The following is a 23,786-nucleotide window of genomic DNA, read 5'->3' as shown; positions in this document are numbered from 1 at the left end:
GTAGGCAATTGGAGGTAACTCTCTTTAAATACAGCCTCAAGTACTGTGTGTTGCAGACTGAAGAGAGATTATATGTATTGGGTACCAGGCAAGCAGGTGGCAAGGCTGACATTCCATTAAAAATGATGAAAACCTTGCTGTGGTGATTTGATTGGATGTAGGGGTCAGCTTATTTTCATAAGGGGAAGGGCAAAGAGAGACACAGGGTCAAACGGTCCTTAAGAAAAGCTCTGTCATACTGAGCACCTATTAGCAGACAAAAAACTAGACCGGAACGTTTAGGCATAGGTATTACTGGCTATCTTGTCTACAAAAGAAACTTAGCATTGATTTTTTTCCAAGTCTCATTGTAAAAATAATTGTTTTCCATATTTCATTTCAGAAAATATCTATGAAAGACAATCATTTTAATTTTGAAATCGCAGATAAAGAATGATTCTTCTTACCTATAAACAACTGAACTAATGATTCTTAAATGCCACTGGTAAGTTTGAATGAGAAATAATTAATATGGATAAGAATGTAATATTCTTATTACGGGAGGGGTACCATACTGTAAATGGCATTGGGACATTTAGCCATTTAGGGGAAGATTTTTAATTTAAACTCTCTTGCTGTTCCACACATCAAACTAAATCTAATGTAGACGAACACATTGAAAGTATAAAAGCCACAAAAACAGGTAGAAATGAGTATTATATTTTTATAGTTTTGAGAAGAGTGAAGGGAAGAGGAAGGAGAGGGAAAGATATTCTCTGCGTAAAGGGCACTCTAAGGAATCTCTCAAGAAACAATCAGTAGATTTAAAAACAGGAACACTAAACCTTCAGGGTGTCAAAAGTAAAATAAAATCAAAAGGAAAATAACAAACCAGTGGAAAGAATTTCTACTCATAGAAAAGGATTAGGAAAATCAATAATTTTTTGGCACATACAAGTAGTAAAAACATTAAAACCTAATACATAAATGTGTAAAATTGATGAAATATAAATTTAAAAAGTCTTCTACCATTTGATCCAGTAATTATACTTCTGGAATGCTATCCCTAAGAAATAACCCCGGCCAGATGCAGTTGCTCATGCCTGTAATCCTAGCACTTTGGGAGGCCAAAGCAGGCAGACCGCTTGAGCTCAGGAGTTTGGGACAAGCCTGGGCAACATGGCAAAACCCTGTCTCTACCAAAAATACAAAAAAAAAAAAGAAAATTAGCCAGGCATGGTGGGGCGTGCCTGTAATCCTAGCTACTCAGGAGGCTGAGATGGGAGGATCTCTTGAGCCTGGGAGGTGGAGGTTGCAGTGAGCCAAGATCGTACCACTGCACTCCGGCCTGTCTCAAAAAAAAAAAAGAAAATCCTAAATACATTTAAAAAAAAATATGCAAACAGCAATGAAATAATAATACAATAGCTAACACTCACCCAGCCCTAACTCTGCACCAGGTACTATTTCAAGTATGTCACATGTAAGGACTCATTTAATCCTCACAACAGACCCTTGAGTTAGGAATTGTCATTATTCCCACTTAATAGCTAACAAGATTGAGGCCCAGAGAGGATAATTTACTTGCCTAAGGTTATTCAGCTAACATGTGCATAACCAGTGTTAAACCCTGGCAAATAAGAAAATGAATGCATTTGCAAAATCTGTGTATACTTAAAGGGCACTCTTAGGAATCTCATAAGAAACAATCAGTAGATTTAAAAACAGGAACACTAAACCTTCAGGGTGTCAAAAGTAAAATAAAATCAAAAGGAAAATAAACCAGTGGAAAGGATTTCTACTCATAGAAAAGGATTAAGCTCTAAAAACAAAATCCAAAGCTTCTAACTTCAATTATTTGCAAAGTTTTAGGTAATAAACTTGTAAGAAATTATATTAAATTGTACTTAATACAATTTTTCTTTTGTGAATCTTTTTTTTTTTTTTTTTTGAGACACAGTCTCGCTCTGTTGGCCAGGCTGAAGTGCAGTGGCACGATCTCAGCTCACTGTAACGTCTGCCTCCTGGGGTCAGGCAATTCTCCTGCCTTGGCCTCCCTAGTAGCTGGGACTACAGGTGCCCGCCACAATGCCCAGCTAATTTTTTTTGTATTTTAGTAGAGACGGGTTTCACAATGTTGGCCAGGCTGGTCTCGAACTCCCGACCTCAAGCGATCCACCTGCCTTGGCCTCCCAAAGTGCTGGGATTACAGACATGAGCCACTGCATATGGCCCTTTTTTTTTTTTTTTTTTTTTTTAAGACAGTGTCTCACTCTGTAGGTTAGGCTGGAGTGCAGTGGTGGAATCATGGCTCATTGCAGCCTTGACCTCCCTGGGCTCAGGTGATCATCCCACTTCAGCCTCCTGAGTAGCTGAGACTAAAGGTGCACACCATCACGCCCAGCTAATTTTTTTGGTTTTTTTTTTTTTTGGAGAGACAGGGTCTTACCATGTTGCCCAGGCTGGTCTTGAACTCCTGAGCTCAAGTGATCCACCTGCCTCATCCTTCCGAAGTGCTAGGATTACAGGTGTGTCTTACCATGTCCTGCCTTGTGCATCTTCTTTATCCAACATGAAATGCTATACTATTAGGCTTCAATACAATTTCCTGGAAATCTAGTTTAAAAAAAAATGCAGGTGCCCAGGTCCTATCTGGCCAAGAATAAGGGAAAATAGACTGTTTTTGGTCTGTGATTTGATGGCATATACTGGGGAAAGTCTGTCTCCAAAAGCAGTTAGAGCAGAGCACTAACTCTAGTTATACTTCATAAAAATTCTTGTTGAATTCAACCTTCATAGCTCTGACCTCTACTCAATTTCAGATAGGAGTACAACTCACAGATTGCTAATGGAGAACAGATCAATTTCAAAGCCATCTAGGACATGCATAACCATACACAGAGAAGAACCTGGCTTTAAGTTTTTAATTAATAAGACTTCCTTAGGCTGGAGAGCCAAGTAGTATCTGCCTCCATGTTTCCCAGAGGGCACTAATCAGACTGTGTACTTGGAGGATATTCAGCAGGTGTTTTCTGCCCTGATTCAGGCCACTATCCTGAAAGGTGCAGTCCATGGGGAGAGAACTGCATTCTAGTATTAGAATAGATTGTAACTTCATTTTATTCCCCTGAACAGTCTAATGAAGGCAGGCATGGCCTTATACATGCAGCTATTCCCAGCAGTGTTTGGCAAAGCGTTGGCACAGAGTAGGTGCTTAATGGAATGGTAATTTCTGAAGGAAACATTTTGCAGCCAATTAAAATACAGCACAGACTTTCCATTTCTCTTTGCCATTGTCTGGAAAATTGTAGATACATATGACTCTCTGCACGTACACATCGAAAGCATTTGCCAACTCAATGGTGTTTCTCTCAATCTGAAGCTTAATGGTGGATTTGCCCATCACAATAAGAGGGTAATAATACTGTCTGACCTTGGAGTGACTCACTGCCCCCTCTGCTGACTGGCCCCAGGCAGGAAGGGTAATGCAGAATAAATGAATGGGTGAGTACATCGCGATGAGGTGAACATCATCAACTCTACTCTTCTGAATCCTGTTAATTTTAAATATCTTCTCTCTTTGTTCTAACAGCAAGTGTCCCAAATAGAATGATATAATAAAGAATTTTGTATGATTTGTAGCCAATGATTTGTAGCCAAAGTTACATTATTATCTTTTACTCTTCTTTCTTATTTTCTTTCTTCCTTACTTGTGTAGAACGTGCATTTTTAATGGGTGGGGAGTGGTATCACCTCTGTGGCTGAGTATTGGTCCCCAAAGATATCCAATTCCCAATCCTGGGAACTTGTGACTCTTACCATATATGGTAACACAAGCTTTGCAGATGCGATTAAATTAAGGATTTTGAGATGGAGAGATTATCCGGGATTAGCAAGGTAGACCCTACGTGTAATCACAGTGTCCTCATGAGAGGCAGGCAGAGGGAGACTTGACAGAAGAAAAAGGCAACGTGACTTTGAAACAAGATGCCACACGGCTGCTGGCTTTGAAAGATGGAGGAAGCAGCCGTGAGTCAGTGAAGAGGAAATGTACGCTTCCCTAGAGCCTTCCTAGGGGGTATGGCCCTACACCTTGACATTACCCCAGTGAACTGCATTTCTGGCCTCTAGAACTATAAGGGAATAAGTTCGTGTTGTTTTAAGCCACAAAATTCATACTTTGTTATAGTAGCTACAGAAAATTAATATGGCCCCCAAAGGGGTGAAAATTGGTCCTTGGGGAATCAAAAAATGCTTAGGTTATTACAGTGGCTTGTAGTCTTTCCAAGATTAAACTCTAACTGACAAAATCTTACTCTTCAGTACAGGCATATCTTGGAGATGCTACAGGTTTGGTTTCAGACCACTGCAATAAAGCAAATATCTCAATAAAGTGAGTCACATGAATTTTTTATTTTCTAGTGCATATAAAAGTTATGTTTACACTCTACTGTAGTCTCTTAAGTGTTCAATACCATATCTAAAAAATGCATACCTTAATTAAAAAACGCTTGAGTGGGCCAGGCATGGTGACTCATGCCTGTAATCCCAGCACTTTGGGAAGCCGAGGCGGGCAGATCACTTGAGGTTGGGAGTTTGAGACCAGCCTGACCAACATGGTGAAACCCCATCTCTACTAAAAATACAAAATTAGCCGGGTATGGTGGTGCATGCCTGTAATCCCAGCTACTTGGGAGGCTGAGGCAGGAGAATCACTTGAACCCAGGAGGCAGAGGTTGCAGTGAGCTGAGATCACGCCGTTGCACTCCAGCCTGGGCAACAAGAGCAAAACTCCAACTCAAAAAACAAAACCAAAAAACACTTGAGTGTTACAAAATGCTAACGATCGTGAGCCAAGATCGCGCCACTGCACTCCAGCCTGGGCGACAGAGTGAGACTCCATCTCAAAAGAAAAAAAAAGGAAAAAACACTAACGATCATCTGAGCCGTCACTGAGTCATAATCTTCTTGCTGGTGGAAGGTCTCAGTGTGGTGGCTCTGGGACTGATAAGTGTGGTGGCTGCTAAAGGTTGCAGGGTGGCTGTGACAATTTCTTTCTTTCTTTTTTTGAGAAGGAGTTTCGCTCTTGTTGCCCAGACTGGAGTGCAATGGTGCGATCTCGGCTCACTGCAAGCTCTGCCTCCTGGGTTCAAGTGATTCTCCTGCCTCAGCCTCTCGAGTAGCTGGGATTACAGGCATGAGCCACCACACCCGGCTAATTTTGTATTTTAAGTAGAGACAGGGTTTCTCCATGTTGGTCAGGCTGGTCTCAAACTCCTGATCTCAGATGATCCACCTGCCTCAGCCTCCCAAAGTGCTGGGATTACAGGCGTGAGCCACCGCGCCCGGCCAACAATTTCCTTTCTTTTCTTTTCTTTTCTTTTTTTTTTTTTTGAGACGGAATCTCGCTCTGTCACCCAGGTTAGAGTGCGGTGGCGCAATCTTGACTCACTGCAACCTCCGCCTCCCAGGTTCACGCCATTCTCCTGCCTCAGCCTCCTGAGTAGCTGGGACTACAGGCGCCTGCCACCACGCCCAGCTAATTTTTTTGTGTTTTTAGTAGAGACAGGGTTTCGCCATGTTAGCCAGCATGGTCTTGATCTCCTGACCTTGTGATCCGCCTGCCTCGGCCTCCCAAAGTGCTGGGATTACAGGCGCGCCACCACGCCCGGCTAATTTTTTGTATTTTTAGTAGAAATGGGGTTTCAGCATGTTAGCCAGGCTGGTCTCAAACTCCTGACCTTAGGTGATCTGCCCACCTTGGCCTCCCAAAGTGCTGGGATTACAGGCGTGAGCCACCACACCCAGCCAACAATTTCTTAAAATAAGAAAATTAACTTTGCCGCACCGATTGTTCCTTTTGTGAAGAAAGATTTCTCTGAGGTATGCAATGCTGTTTGATCGCATTTTACTCACAGTACAACTTCTCAACTTCTTTCAAAATTGCAGTGGATCCTCTCAAACCCTGCCCCTGCTTTATCAACTAAGTTTATGGGATATTCTAAATCCTATGGTGTCATTTTGACAATGTTCACAGTGTCTTCTCCAAGAATGGATTCCCTCTCAAGAAATCATTCCCTTTGCTCATCCATAAGAAGCAACTCCTCATCCATTCAAGTTTTATCATGAGATGACAGCAATTCAGTCACATCTTTAAGCTTCATTCTTAATGCTAGTTCTCTTGCTATTTCCACCATATTTACAAGTACTTCCTCTACTGAAGTCTTAAAAAAAAAAAAAATCTTTTTTAGGAGATGGGGTCTCGCTACGTTGCCCAGGCTGGTCTTGAACTCTATGCTTGTGATCCACCCGCCTCAGCCTTCCAAAGGGCTGGAATTATAGGCCACCATGCCCAGCCTGCTCTACTGAAGTCTTAAAGCCCTCAAAGTCACCATGAGGTTTGGAATAAACTTCTTTGAAACTCCTGTTCATGTTGATAATTTGGCCTCCTCCCAACAGTATCTAGAATGGTGAATCCTTTCCAGAAGGTTTTCAACAGACTTTGCCCAGATCCATCAGAGGAATCACTATCTACAGCAGCTATATCCTTATAAAATGTATTTCTTATATAATAAGACTTGAAAGTCAAAATGACTCCTGGATCCATTGGCTGCCCAATGGATGTTGTGTTAGCAGGTATGAAAACAACAGTCATCTCCTTATACCATCAGAGCTCTTGGGTACCAGGTACACTGTCAGTGGGCAGTAATATTTCGAAAGGAACCTTTTTTTCTGAGTGGTAGGTCTCAACAGCAGGCTTTAAATGTTTGATAAACCACTCTACAAACAGACGTGCTGTCGTTCAGGCTTTGTTGTTTCATTAATAGAGTACAGGTAGAGTACATTTAGTATCAATCTTAAGGGCCCTAGGATTTTTAGAATGTTCAATGGGCATTGCCTTCAACTCAAAGTCACAAGCTGTATTAGCCCCTGACAAGAGCCCAAGGGACAAAAGCCTGTCCCTTGAAACTCTGAAGCATTCACTTCTCCTCTCCAGCTACGAAAGTCCGAGCCTGAAGGCATCTTCTTCCAATACAAAGTGGTTTCATCTACATTTGAAGATCTGTTATTTGGTGAAGCCACTTCACCAGTGATCTCAGCTAGATCTTCTGGATAACTTGCTGCAGCTTCTCTGTCAGCACTTGCTGCTTACTTGCCCTTTTATGTTATGAAGATGGTGTCTTTGCTTAAACCTCATGAACCAACCTGTTGGCTTCAAGCTTTCCTTCTGCAGGTTCCTCACCTTTCTCAGCCTTCAGCGAATTGAAGGGAGTTAGGGCCTTGCTCTGAATTAGGCTTTGGTGGCCAGGCACAGTGGCTCACGCCTGTAATCCCAGCACTTTGGGAGGCCGAGGTGGGCGGATCACGAGATCAGGAGATCAGATCGAGACCATCCTGGCTAACATGGTGAAACCCCGTCTCTACTAAAAATACAAAAAAATTAGCCGGGCGTGTTGGCGGGCGCCAGTAGTCCCAGCTGCTCGGGAGGCTGAGGCAGGAGAATGGCGTGAACCCAGGAGGCGGAGCTTGCAGTGAGCCGAGATCGCGCCACTGCACTCCAGCCTGGGCGACAGAGCAAGACTCCGAAGAAAAAAGAAAAAAAGAATTAGGCTTTGGCTTAAAGGAATGTTATGGCTGGTTTATCTTCTATCTAGAATCACTCAAATTTTCTGCATATCGGCAATGAGGCTGTTTCACTGTCTTATCATTTGTGTGTTCAACGGAATAGCACTCCTCATTTCCTTCAAGAACTTTTGCTTTGCATTCACAATTTGGCTGTTTGGCACAATAGGCCTAGCTTTTGACCTGTCTAGGCTTTCAACATGTCTTCCTCACTAAGCATAATCATTTCTATGTTTTGATTTAAAGTGAGAGATGTGCAACTCTTCCTTTCCCTTGAACATGTAGAAGCCATCGTAGGGTTATTAGTTGGCCTAATTTCAATATTGTTGTGTCTCATGGAGTAGGGAGGCCTGAGGAGGAGGAGAAGGATGGGAAATAGCCGGCGGGCGGAGCACTCAGAACACCTACAACATTTATGGATTAAGTATCAATTAAGTCTTTATTATTATTATTATTATTTGAGATGGAGTCTTGCTCTATCGCTGAGGCTGGAGTGCAGTAGCATGATCTTGGCTCACTGCAACCTCCGCCTCCTGGGTTCAAGTGATTCTCCTGCCTCAGCCTCCCGAGTAGCTGGGACTACAGGTGTGCACCACCACACCTGGCTAATTTTTTTTGTATTTTTGGTAGAGATGGGGTTTCACTGTGTTGGCCAGGCTGATCTCGAATTCCTGACCTCATGATCTGCCCGCTTCAGCCTCCCAAAGTGCTGGGATTACAGGTGTGAACCACCACACCTGGCCTCAATTAAGTCTTATATGGATGCAGTTCACGCCATCCCAAAACAATTACAATAGTAACACCAAAGACAGTGATCACAGATCACCATAACAGATATAACAATAATGAGAAAGTTTGGGCCAAGTGCAGTGGCTCATGCCTGTAATTCCAGCACTTTGGGAGGCCAAGGAGGGCAGATCACGAGGTCAAGAGATCGAGACCAGTCTGGCCAACATGGTGAAACCCTGTCCCTACTAAAAATACAAAAAAATTAGCCGGGTGTGGTGGCATGCACCTATAGTCCCAGCTACTTGGGAGACTGAGGCAGGAGAATCACTTGAACCTGGGAGGCGGAGGTTGCAGTGAGCCAAGATCGCACCACTGCACTCCAGCCTGGGCGGCTGATCGAGACTCTGTCTAAAAAAAAAAAAAGAAAAGAAAAAGTTTGAAATACTGTAAGAATTACCAAAATGTGACACAGACATAAAAGGAGCATCATACGCTGTTGAAAAGAAAATGGTCCCAGTAGACCTGCTCAATGTAGGGGTGCCACAAACCTTCAATTTGTAAACAAAGCCACAATATCTGCCAAGAGCAAGAAAGCAAAGCACAGTAAGACACAGTATGCCTGTGTTTAATTTTGTGGCAACTAGGAAAAAAAAATAGCCATAAAGGATCTTTTCAGAGATGATAATGAAGAAAAGGTTGTGAAACATCATTTCATTGGAAGGCACAACCAACCAAAGACTAATTCAAAGATGATACAAGATTTTTATTCCTCTCCAGGCCCAGTTTCACTATCATTAATTGTTGAGGGCAAGAGAGCAGGTGTTATCCTGATAGGTTATTTTACATCCTTCATTCTAACTACTGAGTTAACTATCCAAGAAAGCTTGTGGGCCACCTGTTTTTACAGACCAACCTCTATCCCATTCTTAGACAGACACACTCTCGTGTAAGCTACAATAAGACACATGAGTAATTCTGACTGTAAATACTGTCACTCTGTTAATATGTATGTTTTCAAAGAACTGTAGGAATATTGTGTGCCAAGCCTATCAGGAAACAGATTTTTATATTCTAGATGTCTATAATCTACTGTAGGCTGTGAGAATGGTATATATTGTGATATAGCCTCAGAAGAGATGTTTAGGCTGGCAACAGTGGCTCACACCTGTAATCCCAGCACTTTGGGAGGCTGAGGCAGGCAGACTGCTTGAGCCCAAGAGTTTGAGATCAGCCTGGGCAACATGGGGTGATCCTGTCTCTACAAAAAATACAAAAATTATTCAGGTGTGATGGCACATGACTGTAGTCCCAGCTACTCAGGAAGCTGAGGCAGGAGGATTGCTTGACTAACCTCCACTCGGGAGGCAGAGGTTGCAGCAAGCCAAAATTGTGCCACTGCACTCCAGCCTGGGCAACAGAGTGAGAGATTCTGACTCCAGGAAAAAAAAAAAAAATGTGCTGTTTAGTTATAATTCTGCCTTTTTTTTTTTTTTTTTTTTTTGAGACAGAGTTTCACTCTTGTTGCCCAGGCTTTAGTGCAGTGGCGCAATCTCGGCTCACCGCAACCTCCGCCTCCCGGGTTCAAGTGATTTCCTGCCTCAGCTTCCCAAGTAGCTGGATTTACAGGCATGAGCCACCACACTCGGCTAATTTTGTGTTTTTAGTAGAGATGGGGTTTCTCCATGTTGGTCAGGCTGGCCTCGAACTCCTGACCTCAGGTGATCCGCCTGCCTCAGCCTCCCAAAGTGCTGGGATTACAGGCGTGAGCCACCATGTCCTGCCTAATTTTGCTTTCTAAAAAGCTGTCTTAGTGAAACCAAAACTGTATCAGAAAACTATTTCTAAATAAGTACTTTTAATGTTCCTGAACAAGTGGTGATATGGAAGCTGGCTAACTAGGTAATCAATGTATAGCCTGTCTTATGAGATGCATAGTGTTCTAACTTAATTCAAATTAAAAGTTAAATTTGGATCTACTAATACAGCTAATCCAGTTCGGTCTATAGTATTTGTTTTTAAAAATATTTTTGTGGGATATGCATTAAAAAGTGTAATTTGAGCTATATATAAAAATTCATTATGATACCACTAAGCTCATTCATTAGGTTGCTCAACTATATGTTTCCTATAACCTTCAAGAAATTAAGTCCTGAGTAGATTCTGGTATCCTTGATTGTTAGATTAAGCTGTAAATTCCCTTAGGAGAATTAAATGCCTGAACGGAATCTTAATCAGGCTAGACCTGCCAACTGGGATGTTCTTTGGAAATAGAGGTCAAGATGTAAAAAAAAGATTAAAATTGTCCAGTAAGCATCCCAGATGGAATGCTGACTATGCATTACTTCCCCGCCTACCAGGCTGCACAGGGAACAAAACCTGAACTTAGGGTGGGAGAAAAAGTTTGAAACCAAATCGAGCTATTTTTAGTCCAAGAATCAATATGTACAAAATGGACTGTGCACAGATCTTTATTCTTATGGTCCAAGAAGTAGAGAACTGGTGTCTGACCCTATTCAGAAGATAGGAAAGGAGAGGGAGGGAGTGGAGGGAGGGAGGGAGGGAAGGAAGGAAGGAGGAGGAAGGGGGAAGAACGGGAGGGAGGGAGGCAAGAGAGAGGACAGAAATCCTTATATATATGCTAAGTACACCATACGAGTTCTACATTTTAAAAAGTAGGCTGCTTTCCACTGCTTATTTTTAAATGGTGAACAATAACAGATAAAAATATAATGACCTTGAAAAACAGTAAAGGGAAAGTGTAAGATTACTTTTTTTTTTTTTTTAAAGACAGTCTTGCTCTGTCATCCAGGCTATAGTGCAATAGCACAATCTCAGCTTACTGCAACCTCTTCCTCCTGGGTTCAAATGATTCTCCTGTCTCAGCCTCCAGAGTAGCTGGGGTTACATGTGCTCGCCACCATGCCCACCTAACTTTTATATTTTTAGTACAGATGGGGTTTCACCATATTGGCCAGGGTGGTCTCGAATTGTTGACCTCAAGTGATATGCCCGCCTTGGCCTCCCAGCAAGATTACTTTTAAAACATAATTTTTTTAAACCTATGTCAGTGCCAGAGTTGCCATTTCTACAGTATGTCCTGGGCAATGCTCTCTGCCATTTCCCATTTAATTTTCCATTTGGCACTGGCTTAATGACAGGCTACTACACAAGAGGTTGATGTCACTGTCATATCAGGCCAGAAATGTCAGCCCCTTCCTATTGTCTAATGCAGAAATAAAGCAGTCATGAATTAAAAGAATTGGTACCATTTTAAAGCTGTGTCCAAATTATGTTCAACATTTGGATTACAGGAATATTTAAATATGCTTTTTTTGGAGGAGGGGGTAGGGGGCAGGGTCTTGTTCTGTCACCCAGGCTGGAGTGCAGTGGTACGATCACAGCTCACTGCAGCCTCAACCTCCTGAGTATCTGGGACTACAGGCACACGCCACCATGCCCTGCTAGTTTTTGTATTTTTTGTAGAGACAGAGCTTTGCCATATGCTGCCCAGGATGGTCTCAAACTCTTGGGTTTTGGTAATCCGCTCACCTTGGCCTCCCAAAGTGCTGGGATTACAGGCATGAGTCACCATGCTCAGCCTGAATACGCTTTAATTTTTGAAGTTTTCTCCCAAATATTTGGGATTATGTAGATGCCTGTCCTTATTATCGCCCCAAAATAACCTCAAAAAGGCTAAAGATATTTTTTAATAAAGAGCAACTGACATCATTTTGTGAAATATTAAAAAGCTATTGTATTATTTCTCATTGACAAATAATATCACTTTCCAAATCACGGAAAAAATGACTTCCAGTCCTTAAAAAGAGAAATTAAATGTCCATGCTCCTTAAAATAATGCATGCATTTTATGACCAATCAATATTGCCTGGTTCTATGAGCAGATGAGATGACAGCAGTCATCATGGTAATTTCACAGATGTGCATAATGCACCTTCCTTTAACAGAAACCTGACTCTCCCTTGGGGACACTGTTTCCCCTGCAACCCTCTGAAGTGCTATTTCACTCCCACGCCTCTGGGCCTGAGACAGATGCCCCTTTTGCTCCACATGGCTGGAAGGTGAGGTGAGACAGGTGCTGCTTCTGCTCCACATGGCTGCTTTCAGAGCATTCTCCTCTCCTCTCTAAAACTTCTGTGGTTGAAACCTCATGTCACCAGATTCTATCATCTGCTATCCAGCACTGCTACCGTTACCTACCAAACACCAACTCATTCCCCTTCATTTCTCATTGCCATTGCCATCATCTCTAGAATTTCTGGTCTTAATTCCTGGCATTCTCAACACCTACACAGATGATCTCAATTCTTGAACTCCTATTTATTTATTTGCTTATTTATTTATTTATTTATTTGAGACAGGGTCTCATTCTGTTGCCTAGACTGGAGTGCAGTGGTGTGACCTTGGCTCACTGCAGTCCTGACCTCCTGGGCTCAAGCGATCCTTCCATCTCAGCCTCCTAAAGTGCTAGGATCACAGGCAGGAGCCACTGCATCCAGCCCTTGAATTCCTCTTTTCAAGGGATCTTCTCTCCTATGGCAGGCGCTCACTCCCATGAGTCCTGTGGTTCACTCTCCCGGGTGATCATCGCCCATTTTTGTCCCTTCAAATCTCAGCCCCTCCCCTACCTTCCCTCTCAGCTGCTGACCTTGCTTCCACCGCAGTGAGGAAATGGAAGCAGACTGAAGAGGACTTGCTTCACTCACATCTACCCATGTGAGAGAATAAAAGGAGAGGAATTGCAGGCAGAGAATAGAAGCGTTTTTCATGGAGTCTGTTTGCAAACAGGACCAAAGAAATGAGGAGGCAGCTAGGGGACGAGATGGGCTCACATGCAAGTGAGCATCCACATATTCTGCTTTTCCAAGCGTTACCATATATTAAATTTTCTAGCTCCTTCTAAGGGCAATCCCTCCATTTTTGTACTAGATTCCATCCCTTTCTCCTTTACTCAAGGAAATCAATTGCTCTGGGCTTTCTTCTCTTTTCTTCTTACATCATTAAAATTTCCCACTTTATGGGGTCATGGCCATTAGCATTCACAAATGTTACCTCTTCCATCTTAAAAAGGAACAAAACCCAACAACTTGCATGTGAGCCCATCTCGTCCCCTAGCTGCCTCCTCATTTCTTTGGTCCTATTTGCAAACAGACTCCATGAAAAACGCCTCTATTCTCTGCCTACAATTCCTCTCCTTTTATTCTCTCTTAAACCTACTATCCTCAGCCTTTTTCTCCCAACACTCTATGGAAACTTCTCTCGCTGAGGTGACCAATGACCCCTTGTTGCCAAACCCAATGGTCAATATATGTCCTTGTCTTGTTTGACCTATTAGCAGCATCCGCACTGTTGATCATTTACTTCCTGGATATCATTTTCTTATTTGGCTCTCAGAAAGCATCGTCTACCTTCTTTCTACCTCACTACTATTTTTTAGTCTCCTTTACCGGTTTCTTTTTTTGTCCCCCACCTCTCAATGCTGCAGTGACCCAGGGCTCAGTGCTTGCCCTTTTCTCTCTACATAGCTGCCCTTGGTGATTTCACCAATGCCATGGCCTTACGTAGCCTCTATCTACTGATGGATCCAAAAATTTTTTGTTTTTGTTTTTGTTTTGAGATGGAGTCTTGCTCTGTTGCCAAGGCTGGAGTGCAGTGGCACGATCTCGGCTCACTGCAACCTCCACCTCCCGGGTTCAAGCAATTCTCTTGCTTCAGCCTCCTGAGTGGCTGGGATTATAGGCACACACCACCATGCCCGGCTAATTTTTTGTATTTTTAGTACAGATGGGTTTCGTCATGTTAGCCAGGCTCATCTCAAACTCCTGGCCTCAAGTAATCCGCTCGTCTCAGCCTCCCAAAGTGCTGGGATCACAGACACGATCCCAGGCACCCGGCCAGGATCCAAAATGTATACCTCCATTCCCAGACCTCTCTCCCAAGCTCTTAGCCCTTAACACCCACTACTCACTCAAGCCCACAGGTGGACCTCTAATAGAAATTTAAAACTTAACATGTTCAAAACTGAACTTCTGACCTTCCTTCCTAAAATATGCTTCATTTGAAAGTTTTCCCATCTCAATTGATAACTCCATTTTTCACGTTGGTGAAGCTAAACCCTCAGACTAGAGTTCTTTTCTCATACCTATCTCTCATTCTCTACATTCAACCCATTAGAAAATCTCGTTGGGGCCACTCTCAAAAATTATTCAGAATATGACTACTTTTCACCACTTCCACCCATCATCCTGGTCCAAACCACCATTTTTGCATATCTGGATGACTGCAGTAACCTCACATTCCTACCCTTGCCTCAATGAAGTCAGGTTACTCCTTTGTCCAACGCCTTCCTGCAGCTTCTCATGTCACTTAAGATAAAAGCCTAAATCCTTTCAACGGTCTACAAGGCCCTACACGATCTGGCTTCCTGTTACCTCTCTGACTTCATGACAGTGTGTATTGGTGAAAGGATAGACACACAGATCAATAGAGCAGAATACAGATTCCAGAAATCGACCTACACAAACATGGCCAATAAATTTTGACAAAAGTGCAAGGCAAGTCAATGGAGAAAGAGCAGTCTTTTCAACAAATGGACAATTGGACATTTATATGCCCAAAAAAAGAATCTCAATCTAAACCAACTCCTTTATGCAAAAACGAACTCAAGGCCCTGCATCGAGAGTCTTAGGACCCCTTTCCAAGAGACCACGGTGCTCAACAAGAATCACTCAAAGGGTGGCAGAGTGATCAAGAACACCAAGAGCATCCTAATGTCCTACGTCCATGTGGAACTTACATTCAATGACATGAAGAATGTGCCAGAGTCCTTCAAAGGGACCAAGAAAGACATCGTCTACCTTACCCCTTACTGGTCATCTTTCTGTCCAAGAAGAAGAACTCCATGAGGCCTTCGTGATGCCTTTTCATCTGATGAAGGACTGTGAGATCAACTAGCCTGTTTGCTGCAAACTACTTCAAAAGAACAGTGAAGGGTGAAGCGGGAGATGGCTGGGAGGGCTGGGCTTCATACAAGTTAACCTTACAGCAGTTTGGACAATGAATGCTCCAGGTGGCATTTCGAGCCTCCAGGGGCGAGGCCCCCAACGGAGCCTATGGGTACTCTTACATACCCAACAGAGCCTATGTCTTTCCTCTGCCAGTCGCCAATGGAATGTACCTTTGGCCTCCTGGCTGCCCCAACCCACAGTCCCCATCTGAGTTCTATCCAGGACCTCCCATGGTGGATGGATCTATGGGATGCCTGCAATCCCTGCCACTGCCCTATCTGGGCTCATGGAACCTCTGGCCAGTGGCCCCATTGGCCCCTCTGCTCTGGCAGCCAAAGCCAGAGCTGCAGAAGCAGTTGTCAGTGCCAGGCAAACCACACAACACCTACATACCTAGGAACCAGCCTCTGCCACTACAGTATTACAGTCTCCTCCTCTGAAAAGAAGAAGACCCAGTAGACCCCCTCCCACCTCCCTGTTTCCCACCCTCTTTGCCCATTCCTACCCCTCCCCTTGGGGCAGCATCGGAGGCTAGGGGAGGCGACGGAGGGCTTTGTTCCTCCTCCAAGTCTGACTGTAAAGTTACCAGCAACTGGTGATGAAGGAAGAGAGAGGCCCCTGGCCTCTGGAGAGGTGCCCCCCAGCTTCCCACACTAGCTCAGAATCCAGGGCGCTGCTCAGCTGTGCTCCCTGTTACCATCTTTAGGGCTGTCCTCTGGGGCACGGGTGTCCCCCTTGTTCTATTTTTGCTCTAGTAGCTTTACATGGAGGAGGCTCTCCAGCCACCTCCTCCTTCACAGTCCATCCAGCTCCCTTGGTCTGGCAGCCACTTTACACTCAACCTCCTGAGCTGTGTCTTCCCCGAGGACCTCCCCAGGCCCTCCTCACGCGTCTTCCCCTGGTCTGTGCCAAGCTGTGGGAGGCCACCATCCAGACACTGTGAGCCCACATTCCCTTCCCAGCCAGGCTCCAGCCCCAGGCACACTGGCGAAGACCTCCAGGGGTTGGGTGCTGTCAGGAGCAAGGTCACCGCAGCTGGGGAGGAAGTCCCTGTACTTGCCTGCTAGCGTTTCTGGGATTTCTTTCCTGTGGCTTTTCTCCTCTCCCTTCCGTCTAGAAGGGGCTTCTCAACTGGGACAGGAGAAGGCATGTCTGTCCCATCATGAATTTGAGGGCCACTAGGTGGGCTGGGAGAAGGGTCGCTGAGGCCTGGGGCCTGGCCTGGCCCTGTGGGATGCCCATGGCCTGCTGGCCACTCAGCCTGCACTCTCCCTCTAAGCCTCACGCCTGGTTGGTGATACGCTCCCTGGATGCACTGAAATTTGCTCTCATTTTTTCCCAGACTGAGTGTGAAGTGAGGAGATGGTTATTTCAAGAGAATTCTCTATTCGACAAAAATCCAGTTAATATATTAATATAAAATTTAAAAATAGGTCAGGTGTGGTGGCTAACGCCTGTAATTCTAGCACTTTGGGAGGCAGAGACAGGTGGATCACCTGAGGTCAGGAGTTTGAGACCAGCTGACCAACATGGTGAAACCCTGTCTCTACTAAAAATACAAAAATTAGCCAGGCATGGTGGCATGTGCCTGTAGTCCCAGCTACTCAGGAGGCTGAGGCAGGAGAATCGCTTGAACCCGGGAGGTGGAGGCTGCAGTGAGCCGAGATCATGCCACTGCATTCCAGCCTGGGTGACAGAGCGAGACTCCGTCTCAAAGCAAGCAAATAAATAAAACAAAACAAAAAAACTTACCTAGGAAAAGAAACACCCAATTAAAAACGGGCAAAAGTCTTGAAAAGACACTATACCAAAGAGAATATATGGAAGGCAAACAAGCACATGAAAAGATGTTCAATATTCTTAGTCAATAGTGAAATGCAAATTAAAACCATAATGAGATATTACTACACACCTATTAGAGTTGCTAAAATTTTAAAAATACTGTCAAGGCCGGGCGTGGTGGCTCACGCCTGAAATCTCAGCATTTTGGGAGGCCGAGGGGGGTGGATCACCTGAGGCCAGGAGTTTGAGACCAGCCTGGTCAACATGGCAAAACCTCGTCTCTACTAAAAATACAAAAAATTAGCTGGGTGTGGTGGTGGGTGCCTGTAATCCCAGCTACTCGGGAGGCTAAGGCAGGAAAATCACCTGAACCCGGGAGGAGGAAGTTGCAGTGAGCTGAGATCACGCCATTGCACTCCAGCCTGGACAACAAGAGCAAAACTCTGTCTAAAAAAGAAAATAATAAAAAAAAGAACTGTCAAATACCAAGGGCTGGAAAGAATAGGGGCAACAGGAACTTTTACGCATTGCTAATGGGAAAGCAAAATGGTACAGCTGCTCTGGAAAACTTAACCATACACTTACCGTATGACCTAGTATTCTCAGTCTCCTAAGTATTTACTCTAGAAAAATGAAAACTTCACAAAAACGTGAGTGTACATGAATGCTTATAGAAGCTCTAGTCATAATCGCCAAAATCTGAAAATAACTCAAATGTTCTTCAGTAGGTGAACTGATTAATGCAACCACAATATATCTATACAGCGGAATAATACTCAGCAATAAAAAGGAACAAACTATTGACACATGTAACAACTTACGTGAATCTCAAAGGCATTTTGCTGAAAGAAAGGACCCAATCTCAAAAGGTTACATACTGTTTTATTCCACTTATATTACATTCCTGAAAAGAAAAAATAAAACAAAACTATAGTAATAGAGAATAGATCATTGGTTATCAGAGGCTGAGGTGGGAGTGGCTCTGACTACAAAGAGTAGAACTGACCAAGGGAGATTTCTGAAGTGGTGAAACTGGTCTGCCTCCTGATAGTGGCTGTGGCTATATGAATCTATTTACGAGTTAAAATTCATGGAAGTGGCCAGGCGCAGTGACTCACACTTGTAACCCCAGCACTTTAGTGAGTGGATCACTTGAGGTCAGGAGTTCGAGATCAGCCTGGCCACCATAGTGAAACCCTGTCTCTACTAAAAATACAAAATTTAGCCAAGTGTAGTGGTGCACGCCTGTAATCCTAGCTACTCAGGAGGCTGAGGCAGGACAATCACTTGAATCTGGCAGGTGGATGTTGCAGTGAGCCGAGATTGCACCACTGCACTCCAGCCTGGGTGACAGAGCAAGACTTCATCTCAATAAAATAAAATAAAATTGATACAACTGTATACACACACACAAAAATTTTGTGAGCCTGAATTGCAAACTAATCCTTACGAACAAACCCATTTTGTCAATCTGATTTTCCCCCAAAAGCATAATCAAATTACAATTATTCAAAAATGAATTGTCTATATTTTGTTAAGACTTTGCTTTCAAATTCCCAATGGCATTAATAGACATATTTGTTTACTGTAGCTCAGCAAGCATTAGAAAGAACTTTTCAACCAAAAGAAATATAGCTCTCTCCTGTGGAATCGCATATGTGCTGCAAGTTTGTTGAGAGAATTAAATGCAATAATGAATGTAGTAAAGTGCTAAGCTTCATACCTGGCATATGGTGAGCTCAATAAATGTTAGCTATGATATTATTATCAGTTAAAAACAACAACAGTTCTTCACTGTTTGGCGTACTGCATTATTCCAGAGAGGTATGAGGTCCATTCCCAACAAGTATGGAGAGGAGGAGAGAGGTAGGGACAGGGCAGGAAACAGAAAACATGACAGCTAGAGCCAAGCCATGCCTTCAGAGAAGTGTCAGCTTCACTCAGCTATGTGTAACCACAGCTCCCAATGACCAATTACTCAGAAGGAAACATCAGAGACTGTAAGAAACACTTTGCTTTTTACTGGATACATTAAATAATTCAATTTTTCCCTTATGATTCAGGTCATCGGCAAGAACATCCAATGTTGTACTAGGTAATAATGCAAGGATTTTTTCATGGACTAGCCAGATATGAAAGGGTGTTTATAGTGATAGGAAGACACCTAGATGGCTCTCCTCTTTGTAAATGTGTGTTCCATTTCCTCTTTTGGTGCCAGGATGTCAGCCATGACTTCTTGCTACTGTCGGATGGTGCTGGGGCCTCCTACGCTGCTCCGATAGAGCTTCCGTTTTCCTGTGTGAATAAGTCTGACAACCAAACTTTGAAACAGTAAATACCATTTACAAAGTCCTCTATTTCTTATAAGACACTTTCATGGAAAACATCTCACTTTATCTACATAAAAATCATGAGGTCAGTACTATAATGTTTATACAGGAAATGAGAGGTTTAATCACACAACTGGTAAAATGGCTGAGCTAGGACCTGAACTCAGAGTTCCTGATTTCTGTTTTTTGTTTGTTTGTTTTTGAGACAGAGTCTCGCTTTGTTGCCAGGCTGGAGTGCAGTGGTGCCATCTCAGCTCACTGCAACCTCCGCCTCCTGGGTTCAAGCAATTCTCCTGCCTCAGCCTCCCGAGTAGCTGAGACTACAGGTGCATGCTATCATGCCTAGCTAATTTTTGTATTTTCAGGAGAGACGGGGTTTCACCATGTTGGCCAGGATGGTCTCGATCTCTTGACCTCATGATCCGCCCACCTCGGCCTCCCAAAGTGCTGGGATTATAGACGTGAGCCACCGTGCCCGGCCCAGAGTTCCTGATTTCTAATTTCACACTATTACCAAACCTCCTATGTATCAAAGACAGGCATATCTTATTTTATTGTGATTAGTTTTATTGAGCTTTGCAGGGTTTTTGTTTTCTGGTTTTTGGTTTTGTTTTTTTTTTTTACGAATTGAAGGTTTCTGACAACTCTGCACTGAGCATATCTATTGGTGCCAGTTTTCCAACAGTATGTGCTCACTTTGTGTGTCTGTGTCACATTTTGGTAATTCTTGCAATACTTCAAGCTTTTTATTATTATTTTATCTGTTATATTGACATGAACCACATCCATATAAGACAGCAAACTTAACCCATAAACGTGTGTGTTCTGACTGCTCCACTGACCGGCCATTCCCCATCTCTTTCTCCTTGGGCCTTCCTATTCCCTGACATAAGACAATATTGAAATTAGGCCAATTAATAACCCCACAGTGACCTCTAAGTGTCCAAGTGAAAGAATCGTACTTTCAAGGAAAGGAAGAAATGATTAAGCATATGCCAAATAGCCAAGTTGAGTTAGCTAAGTTAGCCAAATTGTGAATGCAAAGGAAAAGTTTCTGAAGAAAATTAAAAGTGCTGCTCCATTGACACATGAATGATAAGAAAGCGAAACAGCCTCATTTCGGACATGCAGAAAGGTCTGGATAGAAGATCAAACCAGCCAAAGCCTAAGCCACAGCAAGCGCCCTCTTTAATTCTTTTTTTTTTTTTTTGAGACAAAGTCTCTTTCTGTTACTCAGGCTCCAGTGCAGTGGCGTGATCTCGGCTCACTGCAACCCCTGCCTCTCAGGTTCAAGCGATTCTCCTGCCTCAGCCTCCCGAATAGCTGGGACTACGGGCATTCGCCACCACGCCCAGCTAATTTTTGTATTTTTAGTAGAGAAGGGGTTTCACCATGTTGGCCAGTCTGGTCTCGAACTCTTGACCTCAGATGGTCCGCCTGCCTTGGCCTCCCAAAGTGCTGGGATTACAGGCGTGAGCCACCACACCCAGATGCCTCTCTTCAATTCTATGAAGGCTGAGGTGAGAATGCTGCAAAAGAAAAGTTTGATACTAGCAGAGGTTAGTTTATGAGGTTGAAGGAAAGAAGCCATCTCCATAACATAAAGTGCAAGGTGAAGTAGCAAGTGCGGAAGTCTTCAACTGATGCACCAGGTGATCCAGCAGATCTAGCTAAGATCACTGATAAAGGGGAAGTAAACTAAAAAATAGATTTTCAACATAGACAAAATAACCTTATAGAAGAAACCTTGTCGAAGAAGAATTTTTAAAAACACACAAATTTATTGATCACAGTTCTGGAGGCTGAAGATCTAAGATTAAGGTGCTGGCAGGTTCAGTGTCTGGTAAGGGCTGCTCTCTGCATCCAAGATGGCACCTTGTTGCTGTGTCCTCCGGAGAGGATGAATGCCTTGTCCTCATACACTGGAAAGGACAAATGGGCCAAAAGGCCTAGCTAGCTCCCTCCAGCCCTTATATAAAGTCGCTAATCTCATTCACCTCCTAAGGGCCCGACCTCTTAATATTATCACATTGATGATTAAGTTTCGGTGCATGAATTTAAAAGGGGCACATTCAGACCACAGCAGCTATCGTATTAAAACTTCATATACTTTTCTAGAAATTTCATTAGCTTGAGGCAGGGTTCGGAAGAGGGAAACCTGTGCTCTTGGCAGCTACGGTGACATGGCAAAGAATAGCACATCAGAGCCAGTGTTCCTGAGTTCAGATCATGGCCTGCATGGCCTGTCACTTGGTACCCATGTGCTCTGGACAAGTGATCTGACCTCTCTTTGATCCATGTGCCCCATCAGTAAAATAGGGGTATAATATAATAGGAACTGCCTCAGTAGGGTTGTTAGAAAGATTCAGTAGTTAAGGCACATAAGGTATTTAGAACAGTGTCTGGCACTCAATAAATGTTGTTATTTTCACTTTAAATTATAGGCTTAATCTCTACTAAGGTCTATAATTCAGTTGATAACTCCAATCTTTCTACATTCCACCTGAAGGGGCCTATCTTATATGACATGTTTTTATCACATATATACCAATTCTGGTGAGGAATACTGCATAATTGCTTTGTATACTTTGTAAATACTGCAGTTAATTCTAACATATCTTATATTTGAGACATTAGCTAGTAATTGGGAGAATTAGGCAGTATTAAGTTTCATTATCCTATTTTATGATTTCATTAACGTGGATTTCAGTTTAGTTTAGTACAGATAACTATAAAAGTAAATATTACCCAAATTTTGGGCTGTCTTCTAGTATATTATACCTACAGGTTGAAGATAGAAAAAATGAAATTCAAACTTGTTTACTAAATATCTATTTAAGTCCTACAGCAATCTGCTTTCTTTATGCTCTTACCATAAATAATGCTGGGTCAAGAGAACTCAGAGATTTCTTCACTCTGTCTATTATTGGCCCTGTAGGATTAACTCCTAATTAGGTTAAGATTAACTATTAATTTGGTTCTCTAATTTGGGTGATCAGTTTTTCTTTATACTCCCTGTATTTTATAGAATTATTATTATTATCATTATTATTTTTTGAGACAGAGTCGCCCTCTGTCGCCAGGCTGGAGTGCAGTGGCGCAGTCTCGGCTCACTGCAACCTCTGCCTCCCGAGTTGAAGCAATCCTCTGCCTCAGCCTCCCGAGTAGCTGGGGACAGGCGCCCACCAACACACCTGGCTAAACTTTTTATATTTTTAGTAGAGACGGGGTTTCACCATCTTGGCCAGGCTGATCTTGAACTCACGACCTCAGGATCCACCCACCTCGGCCTCCCAAAGTGTTGGGATTACAGGCGTGAGCCACCACGCCCGTCCTATAAAATTATTTAAAACAGTTTACCATTAAAAATATATATACAATAAGGCTAATCAAAACGTTTAAAAGTAAGAATTAGATGAAAAAATCTAGGTTAGTTTTTGATACTTAAGCATAGCCCCGGAGCTTCTTAACAGTCAAGGCAGAAATAAAAATGTTTAGTAATTCTACTGCCTGATTCATAACACAATGGGAAGAATTTTTGAGGTGATAAATTCAAAGAGATATTTATCTCATGTTTCTTTACCCTAAGAATACAGATCTACATAATGAGTCATATTGTCAATGATATTTTTGGAGTATGCAGAACATTATTAATGATAATTGCTTATGTTTATTATGTATTTACTCTATATCAATATAATCTTACTATAACTTTTACAAATATCATGAATTTAATACTAAAACTTTCAGCAGAGCTGACTAGAATATTGATTTTCTAATACCTAATTCAGCAATTTTTCCATTTTCCACCATACTATCCTGTAACTACTATTTATGGAAGAGAATTTGACATTGAAATCACACACACACACGCACGGGTAAATCTTTCACACTGCACCCAACATATATGCGCACACACACACCTTTGCCAGGACCAACAATCCTACTAAAACAGGAAATGAGTCCTTTCAGTAAAGAAAAATGGTCCCATTAATTAAGTTATTAGACACACAGCGTCTGTCAAACTGATCATTTACTATGCTTTGGGTTGGTTATCCTTGTATATTTCTCACTGTCCATCATGTCATAACTGTTCTAAGTTACACGATCTCTCTTCCAATCACTGTACATCAGTTAATGCATATAGTACAAAAAATAAAACTGAGCCTACAAGGAAATCAAATCTGAGATTTCAACTTAATACCAACCATTAAAAGTGTGTATCAATACACCAAAAAATAGAATTTATTCCTATTCTCCTTTTATGTTAGCTCTAAATGTTAATAATAATTCTCTTAGGTACAGCAAAATAAAATGT

At 42.8% G+C, this 23,786-nt stretch overlaps 1 protein-coding gene and 1 pseudogene across 7 annotated transcripts in view; one reads left to right on the top strand and one right to left on the bottom strand.

The window, feature by feature from the left end:
- The window catches only part of BICD1 (BICD cargo adaptor 1), a 272,490-nt gene that overhangs the window by 136,659 nt on the left and 112,045 nt on the right, over positions 1-23,786 (bottom strand). The window lies entirely within an intron of this gene.
- LOC105739092 lies at positions 14,192-15,796 on the top strand (annotated as a pseudogene).

Source organism: Nomascus leucogenys, chromosome 23, assembly GCF_006542625.1.
Source record: "Nomascus leucogenys isolate Asia chromosome 23, Asia_NLE_v1, whole genome shotgun sequence".
Lineage (NCBI taxonomy): Eukaryota > Metazoa > Chordata > Mammalia > Primates > Hylobatidae > Nomascus > Nomascus leucogenys.
The sequence above is the reverse complement of the archived record's forward strand: the minus strand, read 5'-3'. Positions and strand labels throughout refer to the sequence as shown.